We start from the raw sequence: 25,048 nt of genomic DNA, 5'->3' as shown, positions 1-25,048 counted from the left end.
CAGTTACTCAGAAGAAATAGGGTTTCAGATACACAGTGGGCAGGGAAAGCTATGTCTGGAGCAGAAAGGAATCTCTCGGTGCCTCTTAGTACCACATGACCAGTAGTAAATGGAAGGCACTTTACTCAATAAAGGCACGACTATTATGACATCAGACCCTTGGGGAAAGAAAAAAGATTTCTGCCACTCCACGAGGTAAAGGTTCCCCAAACAGCCACGTGCTGGCAGAGGACAAAGGGAATATTGAAGAGGTCATATGAAAGGAGAGAGTAATGAACATCACCTGCAGCCTCATGGCCAGTTACAGACATGAAGGCGGAACAGATGTATCTGCTTTCATAGGTACATACTAAATTTTTTCTTTTTCTTTCTCAGTCCCTGATGATTATGTACGACAGATGCCGATAGGACTTAACTTCACAATCAGAAGAAACATCCAGACCTGAATGGGAGAGCCTAGGCTATTGAGACACCTGTGGTAAGTGAGGGGCTTTATATGTCCCCATCTGTGGGGGGGAAGGGCTTAAGTGCTGGTACAAAGGATAGGTGTGCTCTGTCACATTGCACAGGACATCATTGTTCCGTGGCCATTAAATACGGGCAGTGGGTGAGAAAGGGGCTGAGCACAAAAAATTGGGCTGTGCCAGGTACTGGCCTGATTTGCTCTCAGATCTGTTTCCCTTCTTTCTCTGCTCTGGTCTGTATTCATGGGAAAATGCATTTCCAAAGCTCTGGCTGAATCCAACCCTCTTCAGAAACGCGAGGCCTTGGCAGACAGTCCAGAGGGCAGTGGAAGGGAAGAGCCAGGGTATTCGCACCTGCACTCGCTGCCTGGCAGGCATCTCTATCCGGGGGCAGCTCCTTGTCCTCCAGCTCTCTCCTGTTTAAAATCCCAGCAGAGGATTCTTGTTTAACTGGCCCGTGGTTGATTTGGTGAAAAAATGGGAAAACCAGCAGGTGGATGTCAGAATAAGGTAGAACATTCTTTTCTGGCTGGAGTGTAAACTGGCAAAATTCCATGGAGGGTAATTGGGAGACATCTATAGATCTGTCAGAATTACAAAAGCATGCACCTTTTGTTCCAACATTTCCACTTCTGGAAATTTCTTCTAGAGGTACACTTGCACATGTTTAAATAATGTTTGTACAAGATTATTCATCACAGCGCTATTTGTAAAAGATTGGAAATTACCTAAAAATCCATGGGAGATAAGTTCAGTAGACCAGGATACATTCAATAGTGAACCAACTGCAATCACCCAAGACAATGAGGAAGTTTTTTATGCACAGTTAGGGTAGATCCCTGAGACCTGAAAAGACCTTGTCTTGTACCTTTACAGAGCAGTGCATATAATGCCACCATAAAATAAATGAGTGTGGCTACTGCATCTATTTGTATTCACAGCGATCTTACTTGGAAAAAACTAATAATTTTTTGGCTGCTTCTGATCCCGTCTTCTGTCCCTCCCAAGAGATTCTGGGAAGATGGGAAAAGACAAGAAGGAGAGTTTTTACTGTTTCCTCTTTAGTATATTTAGAATTTGGTAATTTATGCTGGATTACATATTTAAAGAATACATAAAGTTTAAACTAAAAAAAACCCCACACCTCTACACCACTTACACGAGACATACCTAAAATACACACATGCACGCACGGAGAGAGAGTGAAATGTTGAAAATAAATGGATGGAAAATATGTACTATGAAAAACTAAGTAAAAATCCAAAGAGTGCTGGAGAATAAATCAGAATCAGAGAAAATAAAAAGTAAGGCAAAAGCATTAATGGGGACGAAGAATGACATCATAATTTAATGGAAAAAATTCACCAATTGCAAATATGTAATCAAGCCAATCTAACCACATAGTCTTCAATGTATAAAGTTGAAGTAATCACAAGGAAGAAATTGACTGTACCAATACAAAATTAGTAAGGGCATAGACAATTGGAAGAATAAAATCAATAAGTCCGAGCTAATACACATAGAATCTTTCATCAACAAAGGGAGACACTACATTCTTTCCAAGTGCAGAGGCAGCGTGCATAGAAACTGACCGTGAGGACAGGGACAGAAGAAATCTCAGCGTGTTTCAAAGATTCCATGTTGTATAAGCCATCTTCTCTGACCACATGTTGATTAGAAATCGGCAGTGAAAAGATCGTTTTATAATATGCTTAGAAATTTAAAAGTCTGTTTTTTAAGTAAGTTGTAAACCTAAGGAGACATCACAGTGGAAATGACAAAATATTTGGAATGCACCAGCAATAACAATGGGTGCTACTAAATATCAAAACCCGTAGGAAGAATATTCAGAGGGAAATTGATAGTTTTGAATGCATCCATTTAAAAAAAGCAAGAAAGACTGAAAATAAATGAATAGACCATTCGTGTCTCAAAGCTAATACTTTTTTAAAAGTTATTTTTAAATTTGTTTATTTTTGAGAGAGAGGAAGACAGAATGCATGGTTGGAGGGGGACAGGATCAGAAGCAGGTTCTGCACGGACAGCAAAGAGTCTGATGTGGGGCTCAAACCCACAAACCATGATATCATGACCTGAACCAAAGGCAGACGTTTAACTGACTGAGCCACCCAGTCTCCCCGAAGCTAATACTTTTATAGAGACTGGAAGAAAGGATTCTGGGTTAGGATATTTGAACCCATGTACCTAATTTTCCCCCCTCCAGAGACTCCACCATGAAAGTGCAGTGAAGGGACTGCTTACAAGGACAGAAATGCACAAGCACAGGGAAACAGGAGAGGTGGGAGCAGCAGTAAGTTGTAGAAGCTAGAGCACAGGTGGGTAATGAGAAAGGACTCGCAGACGGGCCTCAACCCAATCCTCTGCTGGCCGTGGGGGGGCCGTGAGCAAGCCTGGTTTACAAGCCAGCACCCTCACAGGCTCAGACACTGGCAGCCCCAGGTCCCTGAACTTGGGAAGAAGAGGGGACTACATTAAGGAGGATTTGGTGAAAGCTATTTGGGAAACAGTTAACCCTTAGTTAACAGTTAACTTCCTGTTCTCCACACTGCTGATGACCAGGCAGGTGGTTGACCAGCAAGTCCTCTGGGCTGGAGGCCACTGAGATACAGTGGAAGGCATGGGTATCTGGGACGGTCTGAATGGCTGTGTCCCTCGCAACATTCATATGTTGAAACCGAACCCTCAAGGTGATGGGATTAGGAAGTGGGACCTCTGGGAGGTGATGAGGTCATGAGGGCAGAGCCTCTGATAGAATCCTGAGAGAGCTCCGTCACCCTTGCATGACACATCACAGCAAGAAGATGAGAAACCAAGTGCTCAGCAGGTGCTGGATCTTCTGGTACCTTGATGTTGAACCTCTCAGCCTCCGGAATGGTGAGATAATGTTTGCTGTTTATAAGCCTCCCGGTTTATGGTGATTTTGTTACAGCAGCAGGTGAGGTTGGCAAGTGATCCAGTCTCCTGCCCCAAAAAGGGAGATAAAGTGGCCCAGGCAACTGAACACTGAGGTCCCAGCCCTCTTCTGCTACTTGGTAAAAACAGGAAATTCTAAAACTTTTTTCCAAGAAAGGCACCTGGGTGGCTCAGTCAGTTAAGTGTCTGCCTTTGATTCTGTTCAGGTCATGATCTCGTGGTTGCATGAGATCAAGCCCGGCATTGGGCTCCATGCTAACAGTGCAGAGTCTGCTTGGGATTCTCTCTCTCTCTGCCCCTCCCACACTAGCATTCTCATTCTTTCTCTCTCTCTTTCTCAAAATAAATAAACAAACATTAAAAATAAATAAATAAATAAAGCTTTTCTCTAGGGAATCTGATAGTCAGAGAGGAAAGGTAGAAAGATTGACAGAGGGGTTTGTCCGACAGCCCCCCTTGATCCGTCTACAGTGAAGACAAGCGCTGACCAGCTTCACTATTCTCTCAATACTTCCAACCAGCTTTTAGATCTCTCCTCTTAAATATGAGCAGGTGCCCAGGATCACGTTCTCCCAAAGCAATTCATAAGCTCTCAAGCAATCTGAAGCCCTCGCATGACTTGAAGATTCTATTTAGCCTGTCTCCTCTGGCAGGGGAAATATTGCTCTTTCTTTGCATGGCTGACTTTGGACTGGCTACCCAGTTTTGGAAAACCTCCTTTCAAACCATCCTGAACTGGGATGCGTGCAGGCTGTAAAACTATAGTGAAACCGAGCGGCGCCTCTCCGGGAGAAGAACCGATAAAATGAGGTAGATCCATGCCATAGAGGACTGGGCTGGCTGGTCCCCGTTTGCACGCCCCGCAGATCCCTTTGCTGCCCTGCTCTGACCCCTGGGGAGGTGACCCCCACACGCTGCAGTGCCAGCCGTCTGGCTGACGTCCTCTGACTTCCTTTTGGATGTGACCAAAGGGAAAGAAGAGGCCAAAGAATAGAAGGCCTGAGAAGAGAGAGGTGGAGGTATTTATCCCCACACTCTGGCACTCCTCCGTCAGGAGCTACATCTGTCTATGCCATAATTCTTGTGGTAGCCCCTCTTCCTCAGCTCCAGGACTCACCAGTCTCCTCTGACACCATCCCTTTTCCTTGCACCTTGAGGCATAACTGAATCAGTACGGGAAAGTGGGGTTATGCAAAAAAAATATCCCGGGACAACTGGTGAGCCTTATGAAAAATATAATAAAATTAAATCCCTGCACTGCACACACACAAATCAATTCCAGGTCAATTAGAAACCTAAATTAAGGTTGGCAGGCCAGTAAAATTTAATGAAGAAAATATAGCATAATAGATTTATGACCTCTGGTGGGTAGTAGGAAGATTTCCTTAAAAAAGACAGAAAAAAAAAAAAAGAGGGCAAAACCTTTAACAACACATTTAATGATGTTAAATTTAAATCTTTTTGTTCATCAAAAGATACATAAACAAAGTTAGAGACAAGGCACAGTCTGGGAAAAGATATTTGCAACATTTAAAACTAACAGAGGATTGTGTTCAAAATTTATAAAGGATTCCTACAAATGAATAAGAAAAAAGACAAACATATCCAGGACAAAAGAGGCGAAGTACAGAAAGAGGCAAACCACAGAAGAAGAACGCTGAAAATAAACATACAGAAAACATATTCACCCTCACTGATAATTAGGGAAATGCAAATTAAATTTTTTTCTGAAGTTTATTCATTTTTGAGAGAGAGACAGAATGTGAGCGGGGGAGGGGCAGAGAGCAAGGGAGACACAGAATCCGAAGCAGACTCCAGGCTGTCGGATTCTACTGACTCAGCTGTCAGTAGAGCCCTACGTGGGGTTCGAACTCATAAACAGTGAGATCATGACCTGAGCCGAAGAAGTCTGATGCCCAACTGACTGAGCCACCCAGGCACTCCAAGGGAAATGCAAATTAAAACAACAGTGAGACGCCCTCAGATTGGTGAAGAATGTGAATATGAAAGAAATAAGCTATCAAGCCATGAAAAGACATGGAGGAATCTCAAAGGCTCATCACTAAGTGAAAGAAGCCACTCTGGAAGGCTATGTATTGTATGATTCCAACTATATGACATTCTGGAAAAGGCAAAACTATGGAGAAAAATAAAAAGATCAGTGGTTGTGAGGGGGTGAGGGATGGGAGATGCATAGGTGAGCACAGAGGATTTTTTAGGGTAGTGCAAATATACTGTATGATATTATAATCCTGGATATTTCTCCTTACCTGTTTGTTCAGACCCAGAGAGTGTGCAACACCTAGTGAACCCACAGGTTTTTGGGTCATTATGATGTGTCAACAAAAAATATCCCATTTTGGTAAGTGATGTTGATAACGGGGAAGGCTATGCATGCATAGAGGCAGGAGGTATATGGGAAATCTCTGACCTTCCTCTGAGTTTTGTTGTAAACCTAAAACTCCCCTCAAAGAAAATGAGTCTTAAGAAATGGTAATATGGGGGTCCCTGGATGGCTCAGTCGGTTAAGCTTCCAACTCTTGGTGTTGGCTCAGGTCATGATCTCATGGTTTCGTGAGTTCAAGCCCCACGTTGGGCTCCGTGCTGGCAGCATGGAGCCTGCTTGGGATTCTCTGTCTCCCTATCTCTCTGCCCCTCCCTCACTCATGCTGTCTCTGTCTCTCTCAAAATAAATAAACTTTAAATTTTTTTTAAAAATGTTAATACGGTAACACCAAAATTTGGTTAGAATGTGGAGAAATGGGACCTCACAGATGTGTATTTGGCAATATTCGCAGATCCAGCAATTCTGAGAGGTGTACATGCTGGAAAAAAATGTTGCATCTGCAAACTAGGGAATGGGCACTAGAATATACATTGCAGCATTTTGTAAAAGGCAAAGGAAACAGCACAAATATCAAATGGAGAGTGGATACATAAATTACATTACATTCATAAAATACAATTCTATACAGCAATGTAACAAAAAATGAAATAACATGAACAATCTCCAAAAAACAAAATGCTGGATAAAAACCAAGTTAGAAAAGGATCCTACCAAATGACAACATGTGTGTAAAGTTTTAAAATGTGCAAAACACCACCGTATATTTTTAAGAATATATACACGTATAGTAACAGTGTAAAAAAAAAAAAAAAAAAAAAGCAGGCATACAACTGACACCTACCAAACTTGGGAGAATGGTTACCCCCGGGGAGGGAGAGTGTGAGACAGGAAGCAAAGGAGAAGGGGAGCGATATGAAATGGGATTCCCAGGAGATGTCAAGTGTAGCTCCAAGATTTTATGGCAACAAAATTAAGAAGCTTTCAATGGAGTTGGGAAGCAGGTACATAAGCATTTGTGATTTTTGTATTTATTGTATGTTTGAAATATAAAATATTTCAACCAACTGTGATCTTAAAGGGTATTAAAAGAAATGTGGCACCATCGTAGTAGAAAGAAGACTCCCGCTCTAAGCCGTATTAGGAGGATTCCTTAGGAAGTACCATGTGCGAACTTGGACCACAGACAAACAGATGGTTGGCTGGTAAGCAGTGACCAGGGCCTGTCAACAAACACAAGCCAGGTCAGGGCAAAAAAAAAACCCAAAAAACAAAAAACAGAAGGATGCACCTGGGATGGTTAGCCTGAAGTTGAAAGACTTTCTGACATTTTACAAGCAGTGGGGCATGCCAGCCGCCCATGGAATGTCATCCTAGAAAGTGGCAGCTGGCCAGCTCCCACCGTGTATTCCACAGAGGGTACAAGTTCAGATGGAGGCAAATGCTGTTCGGTTCTCAGCCTCACCCTCATTGTACGGCAGCTCTGGCCGTCCCAATCCGTCATGAAAAGAATAACCGAACAAAGCTGCACAGAGCCAACCCTTCTGTGCCTTGCCAGAAAGGCACAAATGCCCCGACTGGCCTGTGGGTCCCAAACCAGATCCCCTGAAAGGCACAGCAGCCCAGTGGCAAAGTCAGGGTATCTTGTAGTCTTTCAGATCATCAGTATTGGTGTTTGCCCGAGCCTGGAGTGCTGTGTCTAAGTGATTAGATGCAGTGATCTATTTACATTCATTGAGCTAACCAATAAATGGGCAAAGAGCTCGTTTGTGACACTAAGTACAGCTTTCTCTCTATCGTGCACAGTCAACAACAAGCTTCCAATCACTTCTATTCCATTAAACATCGCAAATGAGAGTCCAAGGAGGAGGCTAATTTCCAATCAAACAGAAGAACCAAGGGGACCCAAATCTGTTCTCGTTTTTGCCCAGATGGCCATGTAGGCACACACTCACAAGCCAACTCGCCCACTTCAAAATATAACAGAGCAAACACACAAAAATAAACAAGTGACTAGATCCTGTGTCATGTGCTCTTTTGCTTTTATTATAGGCATCCATTTTTTGGAAGAAACTCAAGGGACAGGCTTTGGAGGCTCCACTATTTTGCAGGAAGGGTTACAGATATTGTAAATGGGTTTGCTTCCTGACTCGGTCCTCTTGCACAGGCTCTAGAAGGTTTTGCCACAAATGCACAGGCAGCCTCCAAGCGCACTACCATCTTCTGTTTGAGCCGATCTTACACTCAGCCAAATGAGAGCAGTACATCCACATTTCAGACCAATTTATTCTACTTGAATATAATGTGTCTCATTAATCTCTTCCATCTGTTGTTTATGTGCACGAACAATTCTAGTGGGAAATATAAAGGACTGACACAGGATTTACTACTTGGGCCTCTGAGTCCAGCTTTAATTTGTCAGGAGTTACTATTCCTGCAGATGGGACACAGATATCTCAGAACTGGCTCTCCCCCAGCCCCAGTGACATTGTGAGAACTTCCCCGTCTGCCCGGGCAGCGTTCCCGTGGCCAGTGCCGCACAGATGCTCATGTGTCAACCTATCCTGGTATCATCAGAAGTCAAAGGCAGAATAGGATTTCCAAGACAGGAACAGAGGGCCGCCAGCTCTGTTATTCAGGCGTTTTTCCTCTGCCTCCTGCTACTGCTGCTTTCCGATCGACTCATCGCTCAGTGCACTCTGCCTGTCCCCAGGCTCCGGACCGGACAGACAAAAGTCAATATCAGTTGGTGTTATACTTGGTAATGGCGCAGTTGAAAGTGCTCATGTGAGAAGACTCTGACATTAAATTGGTTCCATGGAGGATTGGGGATTACTGCCTATGCAGCTTCCAATCCCCACATCACCAAGGATAATCAACATCTTTGAGGGAAAATTAACACCTTATGAAAAGCCAATCTGAAAACCCCTAGTATAATTAGATGAGGATAGCTAAGTGTATTCGTTAGTTCAACGCATTTCTGAGGGTCCAATATGTGCCATGCTTGGTGCTGGACCCCAGAGCACTCGATGGTACATGAAACAGAGAATCCCTACTTGCCTAAACTATTCAGTGTTTTGCGTGCCCATTTCCCAAATTCAGATGTCAGAGTCCTAATCCCCAGTACCTCAGAATGTGACCTGATTTGGAGACAGAGCCATTACAGAGGTAACCAAGTTAAACTGAAGTCATTAGATGAACTTAATCCAATATGGAGACACACACACACACACACACACACATACACAGGGAGGATGCCCGGCAAAGATGAAGACAGAGATCAGGGTGATGCTTCTGCAAGCCAAGAAGCCCTGGAAATTGCCAAGAAACCATTAGACAGTAGGCAAGAGGCATGGAAATATTTTCTCACCAAGGCCGTAGAGGGAACCAGTTCTGCCAACACCTTGATCTTGGACTTCTAGCTTCCATAACGTGAAGCAGTGCATTGCTGTTGGTTAAGCTGCCTAGTTTGTGGTACTTTGTTCCAGCAGCCCTAAGAAACCAAATACACATGGCTTCCACAAAATAATGTCACCTAAAAGGGACAGATTCATGAAAAATTAGAAAAAGCTTTCCTGATTTTCCTTCGACCAGCTGAGGGATCTAGCTTCCAATAAACATGGCCGACTCCCGTCACTCCCAATGGCAACAAGCATTCCCAGCGATGCATGACCAGCCTCCTCTGCGGGAACGAGGGCCAGAATAAGAGGGCTCCTTGGAGGCCTGTAGACAGGACCTTAAGAGCCAGTGGAATAAGAAATAATAAGAAAAATAACCTCTCAGAAATTTGTCTGAGGGCTCCAGGATCATCCTGCCACTTTATTCATCTCAAAAGTTTCTGGGAGGTACTGGCTGGCTTCAAAGATATAAAATTTCTAAATTACTATTTCTAACTTAGGTTCTGATCCCATTTGTGCTGTCATAAATTCTATGACCTCGGGCAAGTCTTGTCTCCTCTCTGAACTTCAGTGCACCCATTTGTAGAGCAGAAATTTAGACTACAAGATACATAGGTTCTCTCTTTAAATTCAGTTACTATGCAATTTGCAGCTCACTAGTACTGGGTAGTCTATGAAAGTGATGATGATGATGATGATGATGATAAATGTGAGTGCTTCTTTTACCAAGCTTTGTTCTATGAAGTTTTATAAATTAATGAATTTAGTCCATGAAACTCTTTTGTAAGAAAAATAAAAGCAAGTAGCTCTTGATCATTCTCCAGTTTCTCCACGTACCCACACTCAGTGGAATAAAATAAGTTCTCACAAGGAAGAAAGTGAGTCTCAGCAGTGAGTAAAATGGTTCCTAACCTTTAGAGCACCAGATGAAATGGCCTGGACTGCCCTGCATGCTAGACCTGGGGCCTGAAGTCAGCTGCAGACACCCTTTCCCAGGCAAACAATCCAACACAAGTGGCCCGTGTAGCCTATTAGCAAATTCTCGTAAGCAATTCTACAGAAACCACTGGCCAAAAAGCCATTGACAGAGAATTCAGTGTGTGATGAAACCATTGCTAAGAATTCCACCTAGTCTAGAAACATTTTCCATGAAAAATAACTCCTCTCAGAAAGAGACAAAAGGCCAGTACATTATAGAGGCTTCTTGGTATTGCTAGGGGTCAATACTTTAGTCTGGAAACCAGAAGCAGTGAGGCCAGCCTAGAGGAGGAGGTCACTGGGGCCATCTCTCCTTTCACAGGGCAAGACGATAGGATCAAGATGACCAGGCGCCTCCCATGGTGGCCACCTGCTACCAGGAAAGAATTTACGAGCCCAGAAAGAACACTTCTTGGATCTCTCTGCTGCAAAGACAAGGAAGGATACGGTGAAAATTTGTGGGCTTAGTTCAGCCTCTTTTAATGCCCTCTTTGTAATTAGAGGATCTTTAAAAATTATACAAGTGAGAGCACTTTGAAAAGTGAATTAAAAGATTTTTTTAGGGGAGCCTGGGTGGTTCAGTCAGTTAAGCATCTGACCTTTGAATTCGGCTCAGGTCATGATCCCAGGGTTGTGGGACAGAGCCCCCCATGGGGCTTGGTGCAGAGTGTGGAACCTGCTTGGGATTCTCTCAATCTCTCTCTCACTCTCTCTGCCCCTCCCCTCCCTGCTTGTGCTCTATAAATAAGTAAATAAATAAATACGATTTAAAAAATATTCTTATTAATGCTAGCACCAAAACTTTAGTGTGCCTTGTCTTGTAACAAAAGACAAATCACTACATTTGAATCAATTATCCATTATTAAATCTGATACTATTTAGTCATCTCTATAGATCCGTGAGTTTGTCTTAAACCATCATCCTATAATGAACTCCTGAGCAGAGAAGCAATCAAAACTATAGATTCATATCTATGTGAAAAATCTATATGAATACATTGAACTAAAAAGAATCTTCTAGAATATCTGATCCAACTCTCTATCTTCTTACTGAGAATACCGAGATGCTAAAAGAAATAAAGTGATGTGCCTAAGATCACGCAGCTGGTTAGAGGAAGAGCTAAAAGGAAACCCAAGGCTTCTGACTCAGCACTACCCCCCCACCCCCACCTCCTAGATGGCCTCACATCCTTCCCTGCACTCACCTCAGTGACTCTCCACTGGCCTGCTTCTTTATTTCTATCTCTTGTGTGTGAAGATTTGGGAGCTGACCATCTCTGAAATGGAGCACCTTTAGAATTATATTTTTGAATATCTAGAAACATCATTTTAAGTGACTAGGCTTATAGCCAGAGTTTTCCACTGAGTTCTACCACCAAATAACTTGAATCTCATTTGCCAGACTTTTGTCCCTAATCTCCCTTCCCCTGTCCTCTATTAAAACAAACAAACAAACAAAAACAAAACAAACAAAAATCAGGAAGAAGGAACAAGGAAGAGGCTCTACATAACTAACTGCAAGAATGCAGAACCCGTCAAGGCCTGGCTGAAGTCCAGGAGAAGGCTGAGAACAGTTTTAAGGAAATGGGCCCCTCTAAAGGGTTCCCAAGGTGACAAGCAGTGATACTGGGTGCCAACTGAAGAGCTAGCGTTTGTAGGGAAGTCGCTCAGGTCAATGAAGTTCGATGGGAAACAAGTTGGGGAAACTCTAAGCCATGGCTTCCTGCATAGGACCCTTGGCCCTTAGCACCCTGGTGCTTAATGTTCTCAGCTTCAGCGTTGGACACGCAATCCCACAGTCCATGCAATACTCATCTGTAAGTTTGGGGAGGCACCAGTTTGAATCACACGCTTTGAGAGGACCGTGAAGAAGTCAGCCCCTTGGCTAGAGCATGGGCCTAACTCAGTATCCAGCTGTCATACTTCACTGGCTCTGATTCTTTTCCTTCTGACCCCAGCTTCTAACATGGCAGCATATGATAGAATGGTGTCTGTATCTGTGAGGACTTCCAGAGCTCTAGCATTCTTCTAACACGTCAAAGATCTACTCTGCAATTCCTGTCTGTGGGATCCCTCAGAGATACTCATTTGGCCCATGGCTGAAAACTGAAACTACTCGCCCTGAAATTCTTTTTTTTTTTTTTTTTTTACAAATTTGTTTTTGTTTTTGTTTTTTGAGAGAGAGAGAGAGCAAGTGACCAAGGACAGAGAGAGAGAGAGAGAGAGAGAGAATCCCATGAAGGAAAGAGACAGACAGACAGAAGGGAGGCTCACCCAAAGTGGGACACAAACTCATGAACCGTGACATTGTGACCTGAGCTAAAGTCAGATGCTTAACCGATGAAGCCACCCAGGGACTCTACTTGCCCTGAAATTCCTTCTTCATTCTCTTGGCAGTTTCCCTGCCATCTCCTCTTAGTCTTCAGCTCTATTCCTTGTCCTTCATTATGGCTTGTCTGACCTGGAGGGTCTTTCGTGCCTCACTAAGGTAGTGGTGGACCTCCACTGTCCAGAGCAAAGGGTCAGACACAGTGTGCATGTAGAGCTAGTGATACTCTGTTGCATCCTCTAGTACCCTGCTCCCTGGTTTCATCAGCTAGAAGAACCCTAGGGAAACACCTGCATGTCCACGGATAGGGGTCAGATAACTACAGACATTGTTCAGCAAGTTGGCAAGAAATGAACAGGAACCACACTGCACAAGGAGAGCTCAAGGAAGCCTCTAGCCTCAGGGAGGGTGGCAGCCAGCAGTCAACTAAGAGGTGGAGGGAAGTGGTCCCTGGAACAACGCAGGCGCTCTTTCCTGGGATCCTTTCCCATTCCACCACTCCAACAGCTTTCGTGGAAGACAGAGGCAGAGGAGCCACGTCCGTATATATTTGCAGGGGAGGAGTAAATATCAGCAGTCTGGAATGCAGCAGCAGGACGGGCACTGAGCAGAAGTCTGGGGTAAGGAAGCTCTAGTCATGGGTGTGCCCATCAGGTGGAGTGGCAGACCCAGGGGAGAACCGTGGCATGTGTGGCTGCCCCGTTGGGGTGCCCATGGGGGGTCTGCAGGAAACAGTCCTTACAGATCAGGGAGCAGCACTGTGGCCACCATTGCCCTAGAGGATCCCAATGGGTGATCCGCCAAGAGACCAACACAGGGTGGTGAGACGAAAATCTACCAAGAAGATCATTTAGACTGAAGACCTCCATTGAACTCAGACATTCTACTGAAGGGAGGATATTGACATGGAAAGGGGCCTCGGGTCCTGCAGTCAAGAAAGCGGAAAGATCCAGCAACATTTGGGCGTGCGTAGGAATGTGAACTTACCTTTCTTGAGGGTCATGAGGTCAGACGACATGAAGGTTAACAACACAAAGAGTTTATAGAGACCTGTGAACAGTTCACAGAAGAGGGGTCCTTTCATTTCTCTGTGAACCACTGCGTGCTTTGGCATAGATACAGCCATAAAAGAAGTAAATCATAAGAACCAAGCAGGCATATGAACCCACCATGGGAAATGCAGTTTGCTACAAGTTGGGATGCACAGACATCAGCTTACCAAGATGAATTCTAAATTGTGTGATGTATGGTGTGCAGGCTTTTATTTCTTCTCATTTAGATAAGCAGCATTTTTGTGTATATGTGGACTCAGATTATTGGGCCTCCACTTTGGCCTCCAGTTTACTGAAGTTCTATGCACCCCGGTGTGGACCTCCGAAGACCGCCAAAGATTGCCCTGAAGCCTTTCGGCCACTCGAAGTCACCTTGATGTTCTACATTTAGCACACTTCCATTCCACTGACCCCAGTAGAGCACTGTCCTACATTCTGGGACAAGAACGCTAACTCTTCTCCGCAGGAAGGCTCTGCGGGCTGAGGGGGCTTTCTTCCCGTGGGCCATAAAAACCATTAGTACTTATTGTTTAAAAAAAAAAATACAACTTAGATCATAGAAATGCATAAAAGTAAAATATAAAAGTTCTTTGTTTTTCAACAGAACTTACTCCCATTCAGATGATCCAGATTCCCTAAAATAGACTCTGTGAAGGGACTGGGGTACGTGGTTTTATTTTCTAAGCATATCAAAGAAGCCCCCCTCCCCCACCAACCACACACACACACACACACACACACACACACACACACACACACCAAGAAATGTAATCCTACCAAACATAGTATAGACATTTTGCTATCTTCAACCGATACTCTGTCTTGGACAACTTTCCTGTCAGCACTTACAGATTTTCCTTATTACAGTTTTTAATAGCTGCATGCTTAGTCTGTTCTATATATGAACCATATTTATTTAATCCGTCTTTTATTCATAGACATCTAAGTTATTTTGAGGTTTTCTTAGTTATTTTGAGGTTTTGGCTTTTGCAAAGAATGCTACAAATCTACCCTCATGCAGATATCCTTGCACAGTTGCATGATTTATTTCCAAAGGTAAATGTCCTGAAGTCAAGTCGCCAGATCAGAGGGTGCATGTGTGTTTTGTATTTTAATGAATATTTTCAAAAGGTTGAAACAGCCTATCCTCCCAGAGAGGTGGTGTTTGCGGATGTGGAGTGTGTTTTTGCTTCAGGTCTTGAGAGATCCCAATCTTGCCTATTCAGCTGGGAAGTAACATCCTGGGGCGCCTGGGGGGCTCAGTCGGTTAAGCATCCCACTTCGGCTCTGGTCATGATCTCCCAGTTTGTGGGTTTGAACCCTGCATCAGGCTCTGTGCTGACAGCTCCGAGCCTGGAGCCTGCTTCAGATTCTGTGTCTCCTATCTCTCGGCCCCTCCCCACTCTCTCAAAAATAAAAACATTAAAAATATTTTTTAAAAAAGAAGTAAAATCCTGGGCTTCCATTGTGACTAAAAGAACTCTCTGGTGCTCTTGGCCATTAGAAATTCAGCAAGTTTACAGGGTCCCACCAGTTTATTTATGGACAGGGTGGTCTTCAGCAGGTATGGGGGAGGTGCTGTTTCAGAACCACAGAAAGTTGGCACAATAGGGTCCCCAGGGAGATGGTTGCGGCCGACCTCCTCATTTGACAGATGAGCAAATGGAGCTGTGGGCGGATGCTGTCTCTGGGTGTGCATCACCCTGTCCCCATCCTTCTGTGAGAAGTGGGTGTTCATCAGTCATCCAGAACTTCTGGGTCTTTCCATTGCAACCTCGGTGCGGGGGGGACCTGCCTGTGGAGGTACAGCCAGCCAAGGCTGTGAGAGGTATTCCCAAAATGTACGTCATCCCAGCATGAATATGTGGTACCTGCACGGAGATGAACGAAATGATGACACTGTGTTTGTTGGACAACAGATTGAGGCATAAATCTACCTCCTGTGTCATGACTCACCCTCAGCACGTGATCTGTGGGAGCATCCCTCTCCGTCCCGCCTTCCTACCTCAGCCTGAGAGTGAGAACTCCCCCCACTGTCAGTATGTCTATCCACTTCCCCACCTCACTCTCTCCTTCCCAGAAGAAGCTGGACTCCTCTGAATGGTCAGATTGGCAAGAAGGAACGGCCACTCTGGGTCCTGTCCCAGAAGGTGTCTGCCTGGAGCGCCACCCTCCCAACTGCCTTGTCGGGCGTGCGGGCGCATATCCTGAGGAGGCACCTGACTATGTGCCCACATGCATCTGGGGATGGATGGGCAAACTGACTCAGGTTCCCTGTGGCCCTCGTTCTAAGCTGACTCAGTCTGGCTAATCAGAGGATCTTTTCATCAGACTTCTGTTTCGATCTTTTTGATACAGAACTCACAAGAAGAAGGGGTTTTATTAATTGGCTGTCTTAAAACCATAACATTGTCCCTCAAAGGCTGTGAGTTTGAGACTGGAGAGACGGATTCAATTATTCGCCTGGCAAATGCTCAAAGGCTTGCTGTGTGCAGAAGCCAGTGGACCACCGGACCCTCATCCATTCTTCCCTCAAGGAACAGGGATCCAGTTGGACTGGGTCTCTCAAGTATTTTCAGTAAGACGATGCCCTTTTTACCAGGCTGATAGGATTGGGATCCGGGAAGCGCCTGGAACCTCAACAGACTGGTTAGCAAGGGTGCAGAGGTGCCTGCAAAGCTCAATTGCACATAAGAATTGTGAGACCAAATATGCCCATGCACGCGCGTTTGCACACACGTGGGGTGGGGAGCAATTAGAAAATAATTAAAAATAAAATGGAGCCATATCCCTTGAATCGTGAGGAATGTTACTGATACGTTGTCAAGGAGAACCAAAAAACAAGTTGCAGACTAATGTATTTACTTTAATTATATTTAAGTGAAAACAAACCAAAAAAGAATCTATCTCTATGTAAATATGCATTTGCATCTGTTTGGATGAGCAACGGAAAATTGTGGAAAGTAGATAGCAGGTGTTAATGCTGGTCGTTCAAGAGGATGGGCTTGGAGAGGAGGCCAAAAGAGATGACTCCCTTTCATTTCATAAATCTTTGTACCATTTCCATTGCTACAATAAACTTATATTACTTTTGTATCAAAAAAAGCATCAGGAGAAGAAATTAGATGAAAAGGAAAAGGAAAACATCAGTTCCAAATTAGTATTTCTCTGTGTTTGGAGGGAAGGGGGTGGGGGGGAAGAAACAGATAGAATAGTGTGTATCATATGATCTATTTATGTCAACGAAAATGATTCATGCACACATATGCTAGCATTGCATCAAAATATCTTTCAGTGCAGTTTGAAATATTTGTCATGGGTATGCAATTCCTTCATTTGTCAAAAAAAACTTAATTATATTTGTGAATAATTTATAATAGAAGGAGAAAATGCTGGTGATGTTTTAAACAAAAGAGCAGTGTATCAACCGGCTTACATATTAAAATTTCAATAGTAAGGGAACAGTCGGAGGAAATGCACAGGCAAAGACTGGGCGAAAAAGTGCCATAATGTCAACAGTGACGGTTAAACTATAGGTAGCATTTGCTAAAATTAAAAACAGGTCCTGTGGGCAGGACTTTGCCTCTGATGCTTCAGGGGTGGGAAAGGTCTGGCCTGGCTGTGGATAGACTGCAGATGCTGGGACCACAGCACCTTCCTGGCAGCCCTTGGGGGTCCTGCGTGATACCCGTGGTGTCAGCTAGGACACAGGAGGGATTGCGCAAGAAACAACGCAGCCAGCACAGAGAGAAAAGCAGCTGCCAGCCCTCACCCCAGTGACAGGCTCAGTACCCTTTTCTCTGACTACAGACAATATAATGAAAGATGGAAAAAGACTCCATTGGTTTGAATAGAAGTGAAGAATGTTCTACGTTAAACAGCAGCCTTTTACTAGAGAGACACAGAACACAGACTCTAGAGTTAGACTGTTTGGATTCAGAGTCCAGCTCTGCAATCTGGGTCAGGTGCAGGCTTCTTCACCTCTCTGCGCCTTGATGTTTTCATCTGCAAAATGGGAAATATAAAAATAATGGCATATGCCTCATAGGGTCCTCATGAAGAGTTGACAAGTTAAAAGACATAAAAATCTTAGGATAATACTTTGAACATAGTACTACATAGTGTTTGCTATTGTTATTAACAATATTATCCCTTTCATATTTAGAAAATGATGGCATTAATTCTTGATCTGTGGTCACTGCCTTAGTAATTTGTACAATTTATTGAAGGTCAAAGTTGTGTCTGAAAAGTACATGGATCTCTTAAGGCGCCTGGCTGTCTCAGTCAGAAGAGTATGCAACTTTCTTTTTAATGTTTATTTATTTTTGAAAGAGAGAGACAGAGACAGAGCATGAGCAGGGGAGGGGCAGAGAGAGAGAGAGACACAGAATCTGAAGCAGGCTCCAGGCTCTGAGCTGTCAGCACAGAGCCGGATGCGGGTCTGGAACCTGAGCCAAAGTCAGTCGCCCAATCGACTGAGCCACTCAGGTGCTCCCATGTGACTCTGGATCTCAGAGTTGTTAGTTCAAGCCCCACACTGAGTATAGAGACTACTTAAAAATAAAATTATTCTTAAAAAAAGAAAATACAAAAAGGTGCCTGAGTGGCTCAGTTGGTTAAGCGTCCAACTCTTGACTGTGGCTCAGGTCATGATCTCACAGTTCATGAGATTGAGCCCCACGTCAGGCTCTGTACAGGTAGTGTGGAGCCTGCTTGGGATTCTCTCTCTCCCACTTTCTCTTCCCGGCTCTCTCTCTCTCAAAATAAATAAATAAACTTAAAAAAAAGAAAAGAAAATACATGGATCTCTTCTGAGGAAGGGCCATGGGGTCAAAACAAATAGTACATGAAAGCCTTGCTCTAATTGGCGTTTCCATGCAGGCTTGGGTTTGAGAGCCTAGGGGTCTTGCAGAAAAAGTATGCGCTGGGGCAGGTGGTGGAGACAAAAGGTATTCTCAACAGGAAACATCTCACACCAGCCTTGGAATTTTCCTTAGCAAATTTAAGAGGTATTATACTATTTCAACTCATAGAGCTAACCAACCAGGTCTGAAGCACTCCTTATATTTCAGAACATGGTCTGTATGGTTCTTGGAGCCACCACATCACATGCTATTTCATTCGTGCCATGAACCAAAGTGGGCCCAAAGGCAGCTTCTACAGCAGATATGCCATTTGCATCTCCTTGGATAAATCAGTGGGTAAAGGACAACAGCCACACAACTAAATGAGTATCTGTAAATATATTGCATCTAACTCTCTGTTTTCAGGTGCTATATATTTACTTATTGGGAATGCTCATATATTCATTCATCAGGTTCTACCTGGGTAGGGTCCTGTATGACCTTGTCTTCTGCAAAGTGTCCTCTATTAGTCACTCCCAGATCCCATGGATACCCTGCCTTTTAGAATTCTTAAGCCTCCTAAATAATTCCCAACTTAGTTCTAGACTAACTTGTATTGTTATAGGTGTTTCATAAGTGTTTGTGTCTCTTCTTGATTAACTTCCTGGTGATAAATGGTATAAATCTACTCTCTCTTCCTCCTTCCCCCACACCTGGAAAAGAAAAAAAAAAAAAAAAGCTGAGCATACTTTGAAACTTAATATAAAATCGTAGGCTCCCAGAATTTGAAAGCTAGAAGGAATTCTAATCTATGGGAGGACTCCTTTCGTAGGATGAGGAACCTCATCTAGAATCATCTACCAGGATGACTGTTACATCTAAAGTGTGGACGTGCCAATAAACACGCACAAACATACACATTCTTAATAGCCAGTCAACTTGATGTCAGATGGGCACCATTTACTATGACAGACCCAGACACAGCAGACTTCTAAAGCAACCTCTGATCAGCCAAACGGAGATCTAACACGTCTTTCTCCGTCTGCTGAGACGAGGCTCATGAGATTTCTGGGAGGTGTTCTTTTTTATTGTTTTTGCCCTACAGCTGCAATGGGAAAGCAGCATGGCTTGACTAGCCCTAAAGTCTCAGCCAATAAACCGTGGACACTAGCTTTCTAGTTCAAACTGCAAAGCACTATGTTAACACGGTACTTGATCCCATTAGTCACATTAATCGGGAAACTCTGTGCAGAGTTTTAAACCTGTATGCTCATCTGTCTTTCTCATAAAATGTAAATAAGGCCAGACATTCAGCTGAGGATACTTTTCACCATCCTATGAAAAGAAAGAACTGCTGGCTGGGGGCCCTGGGTGGGTGAACATGGACCCAAGCAACAGGGTCCATGTCTTCCTTTCTTCCTTCACTACTGAGCACAGATGGAAGCGGGAAATTGGTTCCCATAGTTACTAACTGTGAGTTGGGGGGTAAAGAAAACCCCCCCGTGCTTTCCTCACTGCATTTATAAAGCACACACGATAAGAAGGAATGGGACCTCACTGGTCACCCACAAACTTCTTGAATCCCGTGAGCCAGAAGTGCCATTGCAAGCGGGGAAGGTCTTCGCACCTTGTGTTTGGTGGCAGGGCTTCAGAATTCTGATGTGATTAATCTCGGAAAAATCTTCCTCCTCTTACCTTGCATCCATTAGACTATGCACTGATCAGTGATCATGTGTGATTTATTTTTGTATCCTCATACTAGCAAAGAACCTGGCATGTAGTAAGTGCTCCAGATGTATCAATTGAACTGATGTGTAAGTGACCAGAGTAGACAGCGGGCAGGCTACAGCTTCTGACAGTAACCAGCCCCCTCAGCACGCTTTCCCACTATCCACCACCAATCGGCACTCCTTTTCCTCTCTGCACATCTCTGAGATTGAACAGGTTGGCCCTGACTACAGACCAACCCCCAACTGGCTCTCATCTAGTTTAGAAAACTGACATTTGTTTACAGATGATCCCAGATTATGCAATGCTCGCCACTTTCCCCAAATACCATGCATCAAAACGTAGCCTGAATAGAGATAGTAAAATGATCACTGATGTTCTGCCTAACGGCCTTCCACAAGCTGCAGAAAGAATATTAATTCTGTGCCCTATTTGTTTTCATTGCCTCGGGGAAGCCCAGGACAGACACCAGTGCATTTTTAATCTCCTCTGTTTCCTGTCTGGGAAGGGGCAGACTGACTCTCCTTCCACATACTTACATATTCGACCCTATCCATTCATGTCAAGCTCCTGAGCCAGGAGAAAGCACACAGGAATCTGATGTAAGTTTTTCCCCAAGTGAGGAGTACAATTAGTGTAATATAAATAGAACAAGACCTTACAACAGTTCTGAAATGACTTGCTTCTACATCTACTCAAAGGATGTTTCTTCCTTCATAAGGGTCCAGTATAAAGTCTACCAAAATATTTTGCCTCTCTGCCAAGTTGTTTCTCAAAGTTTACCCATAGCCCAAATTTCATACAATTTTTGAATTGTAGAATTACAAGAACACCTTTAACGTTACCAGATAATACTAAGTATCTTTTTCATTTCAGAACTCTGTCGGAAAGGTTTGACTAGCCTTAAAGTCTATGTCTTTCTATAACATCCTAGGTATTTGTAGTCTTATATTCTAATAAAAGTCCAAAAAAATGGAATAGTAGCTGTACCTATGATTTAGTTTTCAGTATTGCCTGAAATTGATTTTACCATAACATAAGTGAGCTTTAGAAAGGGAAGTATGTTTAAGGACCCAGAGTCTGCTCTATTTGGACTTTGAGAAAAACTGTTCTTTTTTCTAGCAAACTTGGAAACCATTTCTTAAAAACAATTTTTAAGAAACAGAAAGGATTTTCTGATAATGCTTTGGCAAGCAGTAATCTTTGACAGGATAAGCCTTGCAAGCGCTTTTTTGACCTAGCTTTTTCAATCGTTCTCACTATTACATTTCTCTTAAAAGAACATAATAATATGTTGAATGCATTAAGGGACAGTAAAGATTATACCAACTAGTCAAGCAAAAAGTACATGTGGGCCTTACTAGTGGCAATGGTTGGCCTAGATTTTCAGTCTGCATAATTGATCCTGCACAGAGGTAAGCACGTTTGCAGCCAGCTATGCTAAGGGTGAACCGGAGCCTTCTTCAATGATTGCGGCTGACATAACAGGCTGACAAGTGGATGTCTCCTGTTACGTGCTGCCTAGCACCACAGTCCCTGTGGGTGATGAAATACAAGCCATCACCACTGGAAAACACACGCACAAGCACACATTTCATCATGCCCACTGTCTTTTGCTATATTTCTGTGTCATGGACCTCCACAGCAAGAACAAGACTAGGGTGTAATGAGTGAAGCACTTGCCTTGAGGACAAAATTTAGGATGACACCAAAAACCTCAATTACCAAGATAAATAATAATTCAATGCAATAGTCAGGAAAATAAAATTTAATGCAAAAAAAATCGATGATAAACAAAATATCGAAAGTTTAAATAACAATAGGATCCAATCTGTACTTGTACAACCTTGCCTCACTTGCCTTACCCTAAACCGCGGCCCTTCTTCCAATAAAATTTTATTTACAAGAACAGGCAGCCAGCCATGGGCCATGGTTTGCCAAACTGATTTTTTTCATATTGCATTAAAATATTTTTTTATCTTGATTACTGAGTTTTTTGGTACTGCTTTAAATTTCATACCCTTGGGGCGCCTGGGTGGCTTAGTCGGTTAAGCATCCGACTTTCGCTTAGGTCATGATCCCGCGGTTTGTGGGTTCGAGCCCCGTGTCGGGCTCTGTGCTGACTGCCAGCTCAGAGCCTGGAGCCTGTTTCAGATTCTGTATCTCTCTCTCTCTCTGACCCTACCCTGCTCACGCTGTCTCTCTCTCTCTCTCTCTCTCCTAGAAATAAATAAAAATATTAAAAAAAATTAAAAAAATAAATTTCATATCCTTGTCCTGGTTCTGTTCTCCCACTGAACAGTAAATACTGTGAGGGCAGAAACTAAGTGTTAATTTATCTTTGGTACACAGGTGCTCATTGGATTCTCAGAAGTGATTCTCAGAGCTAATACTTAAATTCACATTCAAATCATTTCCCTAAATGTAATCCTTAATTTTTTAGTAAAAAAGATATACAGATTGTCCCTTAAGAGAAATGGAAATGTATAGCATGAACTACAGATATAATCACCATATTTAATATGAATGTTCTAGTCCTAGCAATTTGTCATAAAAAAATTAATTCAGCTAAGCAAAAAGATATGGGTATGAAAATATTCATGGCAGCATAAATAATTCCCAAGCTAGGGGAGTTGTTTAATCTATTATCGTATATTAATATGATAGAATTATATGTATTATTAAAGAAAATAATTTTTAAAGACATTTAAAAATTTGACACATTTTGTATCATAAACTAATAAAAAGTAACAAAATACAAAGAAATACATATGCCGTGGAAAATAAGCCAATGTATACAACTCAAAATTAATATGCAAACCAAGGGGTTTTTTTAGGATTATGGAATTAAATTTTCACAATTTCTACTAAATTATTCTTGAATCATGTTTTCATAGTGCTTCTATTAAAACGATTGGAATGAAAACGCTTTGATAAAGTATTCTCAGCACAGGGTAAGTCCAATACCTGTAGCAGATTTCCTCTCTTGATGAATATCCCAACTCATGGTAAGAAGAATTGAAAACCAGAGAACAAAAAGTGCTCTTTCTTTTACTTCCAGTTAATTCTTGACTCTTCACTTTTCTTACAAAACTTTCAAAATTACCCTGTCTAAAAGTGTGGCAAATACTAGGGGAATCACATGGAGAGGATTTAAATATCACAAGTTTCCACTTCAAATGTAGATGAGCATAGAGATAAAGAAAGAGGGAAAGTGTTCTAGGGCAGAGATCAGTAAACCAAGGTGCTTGGGCCCAATCCAAGTTGCAAACGAAGACTGGTTTTTACATTTTTTGAGGGTTGATAAGAACAAAGAGGAAGAGAAGGAGAGGAAATGATAGAGACTTACGTAGCCAACAAAACCTAAAATATTTACCGTCTGATCTTGTACAGAAAAACTTTGCCACTCTCTGCTCTAGGAGAAAAAAATACACATCTGCGTGTTAGTCAACTTATATTTCTTTAATTAGTAACTTTTACCTTTTTAGAGCAGTTTCAGGTTTACAGAAAAATTGAGCAGAAAGTACAGAGGGTTCCCACATAGCTTTCTGCCCCCCTCCATTTCCCTTATTACTAATATTTTGCATTAGAGTAGTAATTCGCTACAATGGATAAACCAATATTGATATTATTATTATTAACTAAAGTCCATCATTTACATTAGTATTCACTCTTAGTGCTGTACAGTTCCATGAGTTTTGACAAATGCATAGTGTATCCACCGTTACAAAATATAATTTCACTGCCCTAGAAATCTCCTGTGTTTCACCTTTTCCTCTCTCCCTTTCTCCTCCCCAAACACCTGGGAACCCCTGATCTTTTTACTGTCTCTGTAGTTTTGCCTTTTCCAGAATGACATTTAGTTAGAATCATATATAGTAGGCAGCCTTTTCCGACTGGTTTCTTTCACTTACCACTATGCATTCAAGATTCCATGTCTTTTTCTGACTTTTTGTCAGAAAGCCCATTTCTTTCTATCACTGAATAATATTCAATTGCATGGATGTACCACAATGTGTTTATCCATTCACTCATTGAAGGACATCTTGATTGCTTCCAAGTTTTGGAAATTATGAATAATGATGCTATAACATTCGTGTGCAGGTTTTTGTGTGGACATAAATTTTCAATTCATTTGAGGAAATATCAAGGATTGCTAGATCCTATGGCAAGATGTGTTTAGCTTTGTAGGAAACGCAAACTGTCTTCCAAAGTAGCTGTGCCATTTTGCATTCCCACTGGCAGAGAAAGGGGGTTCCTGTTGTTCTACATCCTCACTGTTTGGTTTGGATATTGGCCACTTTTATAGGTATGTAGTAACATCTCATTCTTGTTTTAATTTACAATTTTCTAATGACATATGATATTGAATACTTATTTGCCATTCATAGATCTTCTTTAGTGAGCTATCTGTTCAAATATGTTGCCAAATTTTAAATTGGGTTGTTTTCTTATTATCAGGTTTTAAGTGTTCTTATATATTTTAGACACAAGTCTTTTATCAGATGTGGGCTTGCAAATGTTTCTCCCAGTCTATGATTTGTCATTTCATTTTCTTAACAGTATTTTTGGCAGAGCAAAAATTTTTATTTTTAATACAGTCCAATTTATCAATCTTTTGTATCATGGATCATGCTTTTTGTGTTGTATCTAAAAACTCATCACCAAACCTAAGGTAATCTAGAATTTTTACCTATGCTACCTTCTAAGAGTTTGTAGTTTTGCATTTTATATTTAGGCCTATGATCTCTTTTGAGTTATTTTTTGTGAAAGATGTAAATTCTATGTCTAGGTTCCTTTTTCTGCTTAAGGATGTCCAGTTGTTGCACTCCTATTTGTTGAAAAGAACATCCTTTCTCCATTGAATGACCTTTGCCCCTTTGTCAAAGATTAATTATACTTGTATGGGTCTATTTCAGGGATCTCTGTTCTATTCTGTTGATTGATTTATCTATTCTTCCACTGACACCCCTGGAG

General features: G+C 42.4%; 1 long non-coding RNA gene across 1 annotated transcript in view; it reads left to right on the top strand.

Annotated features, from left to right (window-relative positions):
• The first annotated feature begins 279 nt into the window (after window positions 1-279).
• Window positions 280-25,048, top strand: part of LOC144239393 (uncharacterized) — a 67,500-nt gene continuing 42,731 nt past the window's right edge. The window contains exon 1 of the long non-coding RNA XR_013337418.1: window positions 280-478. This is a non-coding gene — a long non-coding RNA (uncharacterized LOC144239393). The remainder of the gene's footprint in view (window positions 479-25,048) is intronic.

The sequence above is a fragment of the Crocuta crocuta genome, unplaced genomic scaffold, assembly GCF_008692635.1.
Source record: "Crocuta crocuta isolate KB4526 unplaced genomic scaffold, BGI_CrCroc_1.0 scaffold140, whole genome shotgun sequence".
In the NCBI taxonomy this organism is placed as follows: domain Eukaryota; kingdom Metazoa; phylum Chordata; class Mammalia; order Carnivora; family Hyaenidae; genus Crocuta; species Crocuta crocuta.
The sequence above is the reverse complement of the archived record's forward strand: the minus strand, read 5'-3'. Positions and strand labels throughout refer to the sequence as shown.